Source organism: Chiloscyllium plagiosum, unplaced genomic scaffold, assembly GCF_037043375.1.
Source record: "Chiloscyllium plagiosum isolate Xiang-an unplaced genomic scaffold, Cpla_swu_hap1 HiC_scaffold_32, whole genome shotgun sequence".
NCBI classification, from domain to species: Eukaryota; Metazoa; Chordata; class Chondrichthyes; order Orectolobiformes; family Hemiscylliidae; genus Chiloscyllium; species Chiloscyllium plagiosum.
The window spans coordinates 38,705,745-38,718,785 of record NW_028270170.1 but is presented as its reverse complement, the minus strand read 5'-3'; the positions used below and the strand labels follow the sequence as shown (position 1 = coordinate 38,718,785).

Sequence of the window (13,041 nt, the reverse complement as noted above, 5' to 3'; positions counted from 1 at the left end):
GTGGTACGTGTATGGAATGAGCTGCCAGAGGAAGTGGTGGAGGCTGGTACAATTGCAACATTTAAGAGCATTTGGATGGGTATATGAATAGGAAGGGTTTGGAGGGATATGAACCAGGTGCTGGCAGGTGGGACTAGATTGGGTTGGGATATCTGATTGGCATGGCTGGATTGGACCGAAGGGTCTGTTCCCATGCTATACATCTCTATGACTCTAAGTGCCAGGCAGTGACTATCTCCAACAAGACAAACATCTAATTATCGCTCCTTGACATTCAATGGCAATATCATCACTGAGTTACCCCATTGAGCAAAAACTGGACTCTGTAATAGTCGTGTCAATGCAATTGCTACAGGAGCAGATTAGAGGCTAGGAATCCTGCAGTGAGAAACTCCCCTCGTTCCCCCAAAGATTACCCACCACCTCTAAGTCACAAGTTAGGAATGTGATGTAATACACCCAACCTGCCTGGATGAGTGCAGCTCCAAGAAGTTTGTCACCATTCAGGAGAAAGTATCTTGCTTAATTGACATTGCATCAATGTGCATGCACTCTTCAGCAAGACAGTACCTTCCAAACCGACAAGTTCCCTGCCAAGCCACTCACCATTCTGAAATTTATTGCCATTCCTTCAAGTGTCACTTGGTCAAATCTGAAAGCTCCCTCCCGAACAGCATTATGGGTGTACCTAAACCAAATGGACTGCAGCAGTTCAAGCAGGCAACTTGGAATTGACAATAGCTGTTGGCTTAGCCAACAACTCCAATACTGCTTAAAAATAATTCTTTAAAAATCATTTAATATAACCATATATTTTCTATATCCTAAACCTTTTGCAAAAAAAAATTACTTCCATTTTATGAAACAAGATGAAATTTAAATATGTTTAACTTTATTTTTCATGATATTTTGATTCTGTTTTTAAAAGGCATCAATTGTGTTAATCTTCAGATTCTAGTCTTGTAAAGTTTTTGTGTTTATGTTAACTGCCAAAAAAACTTTTTAATGAAACTGCGACGAGCTAAAAAAATCATAGTGGGTCATTCAGGATATAGAGTCTGCTCTGCCATTCAATTTGATCATGCCTGGTTACCTACCTTAAGACCACTTTCCTTGCCATCTCTGTAACCTGATCATAGAAGATCATAGAATCCCTACAGTGTGGAAATAGGCCCTTTGACCCAACAAGTCCATACTGAAGAATAACCCAACCTTATGTTACCACTGTCCGAACATCTTATCGATTTCTATACTGAACATGTTCAATGAGCTTCCACATCCCCCGAGGGAAGAAAATTCTAAATATCCATCAGCTGCTTGGATGAAGAAATTTCTGCTCATCTCAGCCTTGACTGCTGCCTGCATGCTAGTTTTTAGCCACTTATGAACAAGCCCACTCGATCCATTTTAAATGCTAGCAGTTCTAAGTCATTTAAGAATTTTTTTTTTCCTTTTTTTTAACCAAGTGCATAACTTCACGCCAATTCCTATTAAGTTCAATTTGCATATTCTAGCCCATTCAGTTAGCCCATCCAAATCTCCCTGAAGCCTCCTTGTATCCTCCTTACAGCTATGCTTTCATCTCATTTTATAATCAATCAGCAAATTTGGAAATATTGCAATTGCTCACCAAAATCATTTCATAAAGATTGAGACTAGCTGTGGGCTTCACATACATTGTCTGCATCCTGGCTTAATGCTATCTTGCAAGGTCATCAGGAATTTGTCAGATTGGGGAAAAGAAATTAGTACTTTCTTCTGCACAATGAGACCAAAATTCCAACTTTTTAAAAAATGGCCTCAAATTTCACCTGATGTTAAACATTGTCATTGTGAGACCTTGAGTCCCATATATTTTAGGCAAGGGAAAATATCTGACTTGCATCTCAGATGCAAGGTCCAGCCATTGTTAAGCAGACATTGAGAAAGATGGCATGTGTGCAATTGTGAGTACAATTCAAACAATCTTTTCAGCACTTCGACATGAGCAAGCTGGTGAGCATTTTTTTTGTGGAGCAGATTTACAATTACCTAGTTATTTAATATAGTGGAAAAGATATCGGATCAAGAGGGTGGAGTTTATAAAGTTAACATTGTAACAGAATATACCAGCGCTTGCTTAAATTGTTGGGTATGTTCTCCTTGGCACGCAGTTTCCCATGTGATCCAGTTCAGCCACATTGCATTTTGGGCAGCAATTTTCACATAGCACCATTCCTCTATCTCCCTATCAAGATTTAGCTCTGTAGGTGTGAATTTCAATACATTTGATCAAAACTTTAATTTTCAAGGAAGCTGTCAAGGGGTTGGAAATCTCCTTAGCTGTTATTTGGATAGGTAGTAATTTGAAAAAATAAACTTCCTCCTGTATTGATCCTTTGTAAGTATTCCATGAGCAGAAAAACCTGTTCTGATGGTTCATCCCTGGCCTTCAGATTGCAAGAGAACTGTCTCCTTTATGTATCTGACAGTAGTACCTTAAATCCAAGTTTTTTTTCTTGGCTGACCACACTGAATCATGCGATTTTATCAGCGATTCATTCATTTCCAGGGAAGCCTGATCTCAGAAATGTCTTCCTTTATCCTCTTGCCTATTGCATAGGTATAAGGTTAATTAGCAATCCTTCATCCTAATTCTCTTTCGTTTGGAAATAAATCAACTATTCAGAGCGTAAATTTTTATCACCCAGTCTCTGTAGAACTTCTTTGGATTACTATCCTGAGTTTCCTTTAAATTTCTTCTGAGAGTTATCGAGTGATGATGAATTTATAAAAAGCTGAGCATATATTCAGTGTGATTTCACAGCAGCTTTATTATGTGAAATGAAACTCATCTGACTAACTGGCATTGACCAAAGTACTGGAAATAACAATGGCAAAAATAGCTCTGTTGACACTCAATTTTTATTAACGTCAGGGGGCTAGTACCAAAATTAGGAAAACTGTCTCACCGGCTAGTCGAGCAACAGACGAGTCATGCTCTTGGAATCATACATTACAGCCACTGTCTCAAATACGACCATCAACATCCCGAGATACATCCTGTTCCACTGGCAGGGCAGACCCAGTAGAGGTGACAGGGATTATTTGGACGGAGTTGTCCTGGGAGTCCTCCATATTGGCCTTGAACCAGACCATTTGTCATGGTTAAAAATGTGCAATGAAACCGCATGTTGATTTAGCATGTATTGTCCTCCCTCAGCTAAGTCAGTACTTCTCTATGTTGAACCCATTGGATGAAGAAGTGAAGGTGGCAAGGACATGGAATGCACTGTGTGTGGAAGATTTCAGTGTCCACCATTGGCCCGGCAACAGCATTACTGTAGGATGTAAAAACATAGCTGCTAGATTGGGTCTTCAGCAAGGGATGACGGAACTGACCAGAGGAAAAAGCATACTTAAACTCGTCCTCACCATTCTACCTGCCACAAATGCATTTGTTTATGATTGTATCTGTAAGAGTAACCACTGCACAGCCCTTGTGAAGATAAAGTCCCTTCATATTGACAATGCCGACCCCAATCAGCTAGTGTGTCAACAACGCCATGGTAAATGGGACAGTCTCCAAAAAATCCAGCAACTTCAGACAGGGCATCAATGAGATGCTGTGGGCCATCAATAGTACTCCCACAGAAACTGCGACCTAATTGGCCTAGCATATCCCCCATTCAACCATTATCATCAAGCTGGAGGGTCAACCTGGCTCGATGAAGAGTGCAGAAGGGCAAGCCAGAAGCTGCAGCAAGCATACCTAAAAATGAGGTGTTAACCTGATGAAGTGACCAAACAAAGATATATGCATGCCAAATAGCATTGTCACTTGCTGCTTGAGCCAAGTGATCTTGCAGCCAAAGGATCCTATCTAAACTTTGAAGTTATGCCACGTCAAGGTGTGAATGGCGGTGGGCAATTAAACTACTTAATGGAGAAGGAGGCTTCACAAATATTCCCATCTTCCATGATGGAATAGTCCAGTATGAGTGTAAAAAATAAGGCTGAAGCATTTGCGCCAGCCTCCACTAGTTGTCCCCAGCATCACAGATGCCAGTCTTAAGTTAATTTGATTCACGATACCTGATTTCAAGAAATGGTTGGGAGCTACTGGATACTGCAAAGATTATGGGTCCTGACAACATTCCAGGAATATTACTGAAGACTTGGCATCTAGAACTTGATGCACTACTAGCCAAGTACAGCTACAGCTCTGGCATCTTCCTGACAATGTGAAAAATTGCCTAGGTATCTCCTGTACACACAAAGCAGGACCAATCTACTCAGCCAATTACCATTCCATTTATCTGCTTTTGATCATCAGTAAAATGATGGAAGTTGTCATCAACATTGCTTTCAAACAGCACCTGCTTACTAACACCATTTGGTTTTGCCAGGGCCCCTCAGCTCTTGCCCTCATTATAGGCTTGGTTCGTGCATGGATAAACGAGCTAACTTCCAGATGTGGCGGTGAGAGTGACAGCTGTTCATGTCAGGGCTCTATTTGATTGAGTATGGCATCAAGGTATCCAAGCAAAACTTGGATCGATGAAATAAAGGGGCAAACTGGTTAGAGTCACACCCTACATACAAGTAAATGTTTGTGGTTTTTGGAGATCATTCATCTCCATTCCAAGACATCTCTGCAGGAATTCCTCAGGTAGTGTCCTAAGCTCAGCTATCTTCAGCTGCTTCATCAGTGACTTGCCTTCCATTGTAGAGTCATAGTATTGCAGCTTTTCAGCATGGAAACAGACCCTTCAGTCCAAGTCGTCCGTGCCAACCAGAAATCTTCAATTAATTTAGTCCCGTTTGCCAGCACTAGGCCCATATCCCTCTAAACCCTTCCTCTTCATATAACCATCCAGATCCCTTTTTAAATGTTGTAATTGTACCCACCACCACTTCCTCTGGCAGCTTGTTCCATACATGCACCACAGTCTGTGTGAAAATATTGCCGATTAGTTCCCTTTTAAATCTTTCCCCTCTCGCATTAAAACTATGTTGTCTATTCTGGACTCCGCTACCCTGCAGAAAAGATCTTGGCCGTTCACCCTATCCGTGACCCTCTTGATTTTATAAACTGGCAACATGGTGACTTAACGGTTAGTATTGTTGCCTCACAGCGCCAGGGACCCGGGTTCGATTCCAGCTTTGGGCAACTGTCTGCATGGAGTTTGCACATTCTCTGTGCGTCTGTGTGGGTTTCCTCTGGGTGCTCCGGTTTCCTCCCACAATCCAAAGATGTGCAGGTCAGGTGAACTTGCCATGCTAAATTGCCCATCGTGTTAGGTGCATTAGTCAGAGGGAAATGGATATGGGTGGGTTACTCTTCAGAGTATCAGTGTGGACTTGTTGGGCCAAAGGGCCCATTTCCACACTCTGGGGAATCTAATCTAACCCTTTATAAGGTCACTCCGTCAGCCTCTGACACTCCAGGGAAAATAGACCCAGTCTATTCAGCTTCTCCCTATTGCTCAAACTTTCCAGCTCTGGCAACATTCTTGTAAATCTTCTTTGAACTCTTTCAAGTTTCACAAAATCCTTCCTATACCAGGGAAACCAAAAGTGCACACAGTATTCCAAAAGTGGCCTAACCAGTGTCCTGTATAGCCACAACAGGATCTCTTAACTACTATATCCATGTACTGACCAATAAAGGCAAGCGTACCAAAGGCTTTATTCACTATCCTGTCTACCTGTGACTCCCCTTTCAATGAACTATGTACCTGCACTTCAAAGTCTCTTTAGCAACACACCCCAGGCGCTTACCGTTAAGTGTGTAAGTCATGCCGTGATTTGCCCTACCAAAATGTAGCACCCCACATTTACCTAAGTGCCAGAAGTGGGGTGTTCAGTCAACAGTGAACACATGTTCAGCACCATTCATGGTTCCTCAGTTACTGAAGCAATCCATGATCAAATACAACCAGATGCGGATAATATGCAAACTTAGGGTGAAAAATGGTAAAGTAACGTTTGCATCACAGAAATGCCAGGCAGAGCCCATCACCAGTGGGAGACATCTGGCCACTGCCCCATGACATTTAGGGTTAACATCACTGAATCTTCCAAACATTCTGGGGGTTACCATTGAGTGGAAACTGGACTGGCCTTGCCATTGAATCTAGTGGCTGCAAGCACAGGTCAGAGATTGAGTAGCTCGCCACCTGATTCTCTGGAATGTGCCTGCGATCTACATGGTGCAGTTCAGTAGTGTGGATGGGTACAACTCTGATAACACTAGGGACGTTCAATACCATCCAGATGGGGCAGCCTGCTTGATTGGCACTGCACCATGGGCATCTATTCATTCTACTAGTAATGTTCATTCGCAACAGTGTGCTATCTACACAGTGTGCTGTAGGGGTTTGCAGGTGCGCTTTGGATAGCATCTTTCAAGTCCACGCCCGATACCATCCAAAAGGAGATACGTGGGAGCATCACCTGCAGATTTACCTCCAGGCCACTCTACGCTCTTACTTGGAAATACCTGTTGGGTCAGGATCCAGAAATTCACTCCCAAATGGCATTGTAGTGCTATCTATAGTATGTGAACTGTAGAAGTTCAGGAAGATGACACTACCTTCTTAAGGGTGACTAGAAGCAGGCAATAAAAGCTGTCCAATCAGCGATACGTGTCCCATAAGTGAATATTTAAGTGTCTAAGTATTTTTATGTTTTTTGTATTGCTCATTGAGACTGTGCATTTCAAGATGGGTATGTTTCATTGGGGAGAGGAGAGAGAATAATTTGTGATGGGCAAATTGAGGAATAGTATCTGTGTAGTTGTTGGACAATAAATTATAAAAGTCAGTTAACTTTGTACATGTATTGTTGCTCCATCTTATGAATAGATGGTACAGTGAAAGACTCTTCATTAAAATTTGGTGTTTTTTTGGTTGGTTGGAACTTTGTAAAATTTATAAGGTAATATATATTACATTCACATTAAATTTCATTATGCTGGAGAATGTTGTTTTGGGTTCATAAGTTTCCGTTGACTATTTGTTTTTGTTTCAGTACCTCATCAGGGGCTGTTTAACCTGATTGAAGTTTTGCTTTAAGAGTAGCTAAAGGCGAACCTGTAGATGTGATGTCAAGAAGGCATTTAACAAGGTATCGCACACTCCAATAAGAGCTCATTATATTTGGGATAATGTATCAACATGAATTGAGAATTGCTTGGCTGTTTGGAAGCAGAGGCTGGGCGTAAGTGTCAGCAAGTGATTAGGAATGGAAATGGAACGTTATTTGCTGCAAGGGGTATGGAGTAGAAAAGGAATGATACTTTGCTGTGATTGTACAGGACATTAGTGAAATCATGCCTACAGTACTTTGTGTAGTTTTGGTCTCCTTATTTATAGTCATGGTCATACAGACTCTTGGTCCAACCAGTCCATGCTGATCATGTTCCTAAAGTAAACTAGTCCCACCTGCCTGCAGTTGGCCCATATCCCTCCAAACCTTTCCTATTCATGAACTTATCCAAATGTCTTTTAAATGTTGTAATTGTACCCGCAACCACCATTTCCTTTGGCAGTTCATTCCACACACTAACCACTCTCTGGTTTTTTCCTTTTTTAAAAAAAGTTAATTTCCATATCCTTTTTTAATTCTTTTCCTCTCACCTTTCTAAAAAAAAAGCCTCCTAGTTTTGAACTCTCCTCCCTTACAGAAAAGACTTCTGCTATTCACCTTATTGATGTTGCAATCCTCTGGAAGCTCACTCCTCAACCTTTTACCCTTCAGTGAAATGTCCCAGACTATCCAGCCTATTTTTATAACTCAAACCCTTCATTCCCAGCAACATCCTGGCAAATCTTTTCTGAACTCTTTCCAGTTTAATAATATCGTTCCTACAACAGGGCGACCAGAACTGGACACTGTTCTCCAGAAGAGGCCTCACCAACATTATAGAACATTTGGCCCTTGATGTTGCGCCAACCTGTGGAACCCATCTGAAGCCCATCTATCCTACAAGATGTTATTTTGGTCTATTATGTTTATCCAGTGACCAATTAAATGCCCTTAAAGTTGGCAAGTCTACAGCTGTTGCAGGCAGGGCATTCCAACCCCTACTACTGAGTAAAGAAACTACCTCTGACATCTGTCCAATATCTATCACCCCTCAATTAAAGCTATGTACCCTCAAGCTAGCCATCGCCATTCAAGCTCTCACTGTCCATCTTATGTAACCCTCTGACTATCTAATGTCTTAATTAAATCACCTCTCAACCTCCTCTCTAACTAAAATAACCTCCAGTCTCTCAGCCTTTCCTCATAAGACCTTCCCTCCAAACCAGGCAACGTTCTAGTAAATCTCTTAACATTTTCCAAAGCTTCCACATCCTTCCTGTAATATGGTGACCAGAACTGTGCATAATACTCCAATGCGGCTGCACCAGAGTTTTGTACAGCTGCAACATGACCACGTGGCTCCAAAACTCAATCCCTCTACTAATAAAAGCTAACACCTTCTTAACAACCCTATCAACCTGGGTGGCAACTTGCAGGGATCTATGTACATGGACACTGAGATCTCTCTGCTCATCTGCACTACCAAGAATCTTAGCATTAGCCCAGTACTCTGTACTCCTGTTGCTCCTTCCAAAGTGAATCACCTCTCACTTTTCCGCATTAAACAACATTTGCCACCTGTCAGCTCAGCTCTGCAGCTTATCTATGTTCCTCTGTAACCTGTAACATCCTTCCGCACTACCCACAACTCCATCGACCTTAGTGTCATCTGCAGATTTATTAACCTATCCTTATATGCTCTCATCCCGGTCGTTTATAAATCCCCAAGAATCCTAGGATAAATCACATCTGGCTCAGGGGCTTTCCAGAATTGCTAACACCACCACTTTTGTGAACCTTAATCCTGTCTAGACTAGTATCCTGTATCTCAGTATTCTCCTCGACAACATTCTTTTTCCAATGTGAATACTGACGCAACACATTTGTTTAGTGCTTCTCCTATCTCCTCTGACTCCACGAACAACTTCCCACTACTGTACTTGATTGGCCCTAATCTTACTCTAGTCATTCTTTTGTTTTTGATACACCAGTAGAAACCTTCCTTGATCCTACCTGTCAATGACTTCTCATATTCCCTCCTAGTTCCTCTTAGCTCTCTCTTTAGGTCTTTCCTGGCTTACTTGTAACTCTCAAATGCCCGCACTGAGCTTTCACGTCTCATCTTTACATAAGCCGTCGTCTTCCTCTTGACAAGAGATTCAACTTCGTTAGTAAACCACGACTCCCTTGCTCGAACATAGCCTGTCTGCCTGACAGAAATATACTTATCAAGGACATGCAGTAGCTGTTCCTTGAATAAGCTGCACATTTCAATTGTGCCCATCCCCTGCAGTTTCCTTCCTCATTGTCTACATTCTAAATCTTGCCTGATTTGCGTCATAATTGCCTTCCCCCAGTTTTAATTCTTACCCATTATATACAACTGCAAGATAATGTCCCAACTCCTAAACTCGAAGATCTGAGCAATAAGGCAAACACACTAAATACCTTCTTAATCACCATGTGTAACTGTGAATCAAATGCCTAAGAACTGTGTACCTGAAATGGTAGGTCTCTGTTCTGCAACACTACCCAGTTCCCTGCCACTAATTATAAAAGTCCTGTTTTTTTTTACCAAAATGCAATATCTCACATTTATCCAAATTGAACTCCATCTGCCACCACTCAGTCTATTGACCCAGTTGATCACGATCTCTTCATAATCTTTAAAAACCTTCCTCACTGTCCACTGTACCACTAATTTTGGTATTATCTGCAAACTTACTAACCATGCCTTCTGTATTCTCATTCAAATCATTTATAGAAATGACACAAAAGTGGACCCAGGACTGATTTCTATGGAACACTGCTGGTCACAAGCGTCCAATATGAAATCTAACCCTCTACCACCACCCTCTCTCTTACTGTCAAGCCAATTTTGTACCCAATTGGCAAGCTCACCCTGAATCCCATGTGATCTAACTTTACTAATTAGTCTACCGAATGGAACCTTATCAAAAGCTTTACTAAAGTCCAAGTAAACAATGTCTACAGCTCTACCCTCATCGATCTTTTAGTTAATTCCTCAAAAAAAATTGTCAAGTTTGTGAGACTTGATTTCCTGTGCACAAAATCATGCTGACTATCCCTAAACATTCTTTGCCTCTCCAAATCCATGTCAATCCTATCTTTCAGAATCACCTTCAACAACTTACTTGTCCCCAATGTCAGACTCTCAGATCTGTATTTCCAGGCTGCTGCTTACAGCCTTTCTTAATTTAAAAAGCTATGGAAATTACTTTGGAACAATTGAGAGATGGGAAGGTTACCTTATGAGGAAAGGTTGGAGAGGTTGGACCTGTATCCATTGGCTTTTAGAAGAATGAGATAATATTATTGAAATACATAAATTCCTGTGGGAACACGATAGGCTGGATGCTAATGAGATTTCAGTTTGGCATAAAATTCATTTGGGGCCTTTAGGAGAGACTAGAACCTGGGGAGACAGTTTAAAAATATGAGCTCCACAGTTTAAGATAAAGATTAGGAGAATTTATTTTTGAAGATTGAGAGTCTTTGTGGAGGCCTGTTGAATATTTTCAACAGTTAAGCTTTTCAATAACAAGGGATTTGAAGGTTTTGGGGACAGGTTGGAATATGGATTTGAGGTTGCAGTAAGATCAGCCATGATCATATTAAATGGTGGAGCAGGCCTTTTTCTATGAGCTTTAAAGCAGGCTGCAAGTTAGCTATTTTGTTCAAGACCCAATGTTAACTAAGGCAGCACTAAGTGGCTGACATTCAAGGAAAGGAAAATAAAGAATGCAGGTTGCTCACATTATTTTTCTGATATATCCTAACTTGTTGGGCCAAATGGCTGTTTCCACACTGTAGGAATTCTTCTTTTTAAAAAAAGGCTATTTTTCAGTAGAATATTTCATCAGTGGAAATTATTCTTCATTTCAATATACAATAATTTAATGACAGAATTTGGTATGTTTAAGAATTTTTGCTTTTAGTAGCATGAATAATTGATGAACACCATTAAAATTAGGTCTGCAGGTCAAACTACAGATGGAGCATTATGCCAATGTTTCCGTTCCAAGTCACTTTTCATTCAGTCGAATTCGGGTGTTGTTGAAAACTGAAGTGAGACATGTAGCCTGTTGAGCTTATTCTGCAGTTGTTCGATCAAAGCTGACCTGTTTCAGCGTTCCCCCACAAAAACCGTTGCTGAACTAAAATCTGTCAATCCCAAACTTGAAAATTTAAACTGAAATAAAATCCAGGTGCACATGACAGATTTCTACTACCTCTTCATTAGGGATTCTATGATTCTATTCTATAACTCTGAAATAGCCCAAATCCAGGTTTTATGGTTATGCTTTCCTGTTCAGAATTACTCTGCATGCAGAAGTAGTTTCTATACCTCCTCCATTGAATTCATTTATCAATTCTTATCATCCCTCAGACTTCTGAATTCAAAAGGATGCAAGCAAAGCTTGTGATATTTTATAATTTAACCTCTTTAATCCTAGGTATATTTGGTAAACCTACACTTTATCCCTTTCAAGAAGTGTATTTTTTGAGATTCCGAAAGGGTAACGTTGTACAATACTCTGCCAACGTTTACAGAGCAGATCGTCAGTTACATCTGTGGTTCATATGGCTAATGGACCAAATGTCAGCCTCATTCTGTATTCTATCAACGTTGACCATTTTTATGTGGTGGTGAAGATATTTTTTTTTTCTGTTTGAAAGTTGTTCTGTGTTCAAGTAGGTTTGAAGTTGGTATAGTAATTCGTTTAACTTTATCAGGGTGGCTTTATTTCAGCTCTGTTGATGCTTATTTAGCTGTTTTGCTTTTTCTTTCCACAGAGAGAGTCTGTGTTCCAGAGAGTTGGACTGTGTGACAGAAGAGACCAGAGCTTGGAGAAATGCTAGGATTTTTTGTGTGTCCTACTTTCAGTCTGAAAGTTTTTAAATCCCTCGTCAAACTCATTCTGTTCAGAACAAGTTTGTTCCAGTTTGATGTAGCCTTTATCCAGCAGGTTATCAGGGGATGGTATGACATTTTTTTAAAATCCTTTGTCATATTTTGTCCTGCTCTTCATTCTATTGAGGGTTTAACCAAACTCTCGCTTTGTTATATCCAGAGGTTTTTGGTTGACCGTTGACCCATGCTGTCTCTGGACCTGGCTGACATCACACTGCTTTTGACCTGACTTGTTTTCCAACAGTTTCCTACACATGCCGGCGCTGTTTTGGTTCTTGCCATCAATATCAAATGTACAAACGGTTCTCGCTAACCAACAATTATCAGGTATATCTGATGTTCAGATGAGTTCATAAATAAAGAAGAAAACATTTTTTTCAAAGTGTGATGTGTGCTTTTTTTTTTCATTTTTAGATTTATAAATTAGTTTTGGGGGGAAAAAAACAAAACTCTCAAACTGTAGATTGGCTATTGGAACTCAGGATGCAGAAGAACCTAATTTTGACTTTGTTTGAATACTTTAAGTAAAATATTATTGAGCCATCCATAGTGTACATATTTTCTGCTTTTGTGTTTCTTCTGGGGCAAGGGATAGTAGGAAAGCCTTGGAGCTGGATATTCCCCAGGTGAAGCAGACTCAGGACCCCTCTAATGATCTCATTGGGAACTGACACCAGGATTTCTGCCCACTCGCAGTACTCCTGTCCTTTCAAGCTCTTGTCGGGGTGTACAGTCCTAACTCCCCTGTCCTTCAACTTTCATGAAGTTGGACTCTTATCTGTAAGTAACTGTGGTTCATGACCTTTAAGAGGAGATCTGCAAGGGAACCCCAGACTGAGTTGGCGACCAGAAAAAAAAGCCATTCAGCTTTCCCTCTTATTGATGTGTCAATCAATCATGTTAGTGCCAAATGCTTTAATCCATTTAAGACCTCTTAATCGTATGTAAACTGCCAAAGGCTGTGGAAATAAAAGTTCAAAGCAACAGAATATTAAATGGTAAAAGACGCAGCCATCAAACAAAGCTTTCTCTTC

General features: G+C 40.7%; 1 protein-coding gene across 1 annotated transcript in view; it reads left to right on the top strand.

Moving 5' to 3' along the window:
- LOC122540012 (26S proteasome non-ATPase regulatory subunit 11) overlaps positions 1-12,389 on the top strand; it is a 96,185-nt gene extending 83,796 nt beyond the window's left edge. The window contains exon 14 of the mRNA XM_043675300.2: positions 11,890-12,389. The gene's annotated coding sequence lies outside the window, so the exon portion shown is untranslated. The remainder of the gene's footprint in view (positions 1-11,889) is intronic.
- Positions 12,390-13,041: the final 652 nt, after the last annotated feature.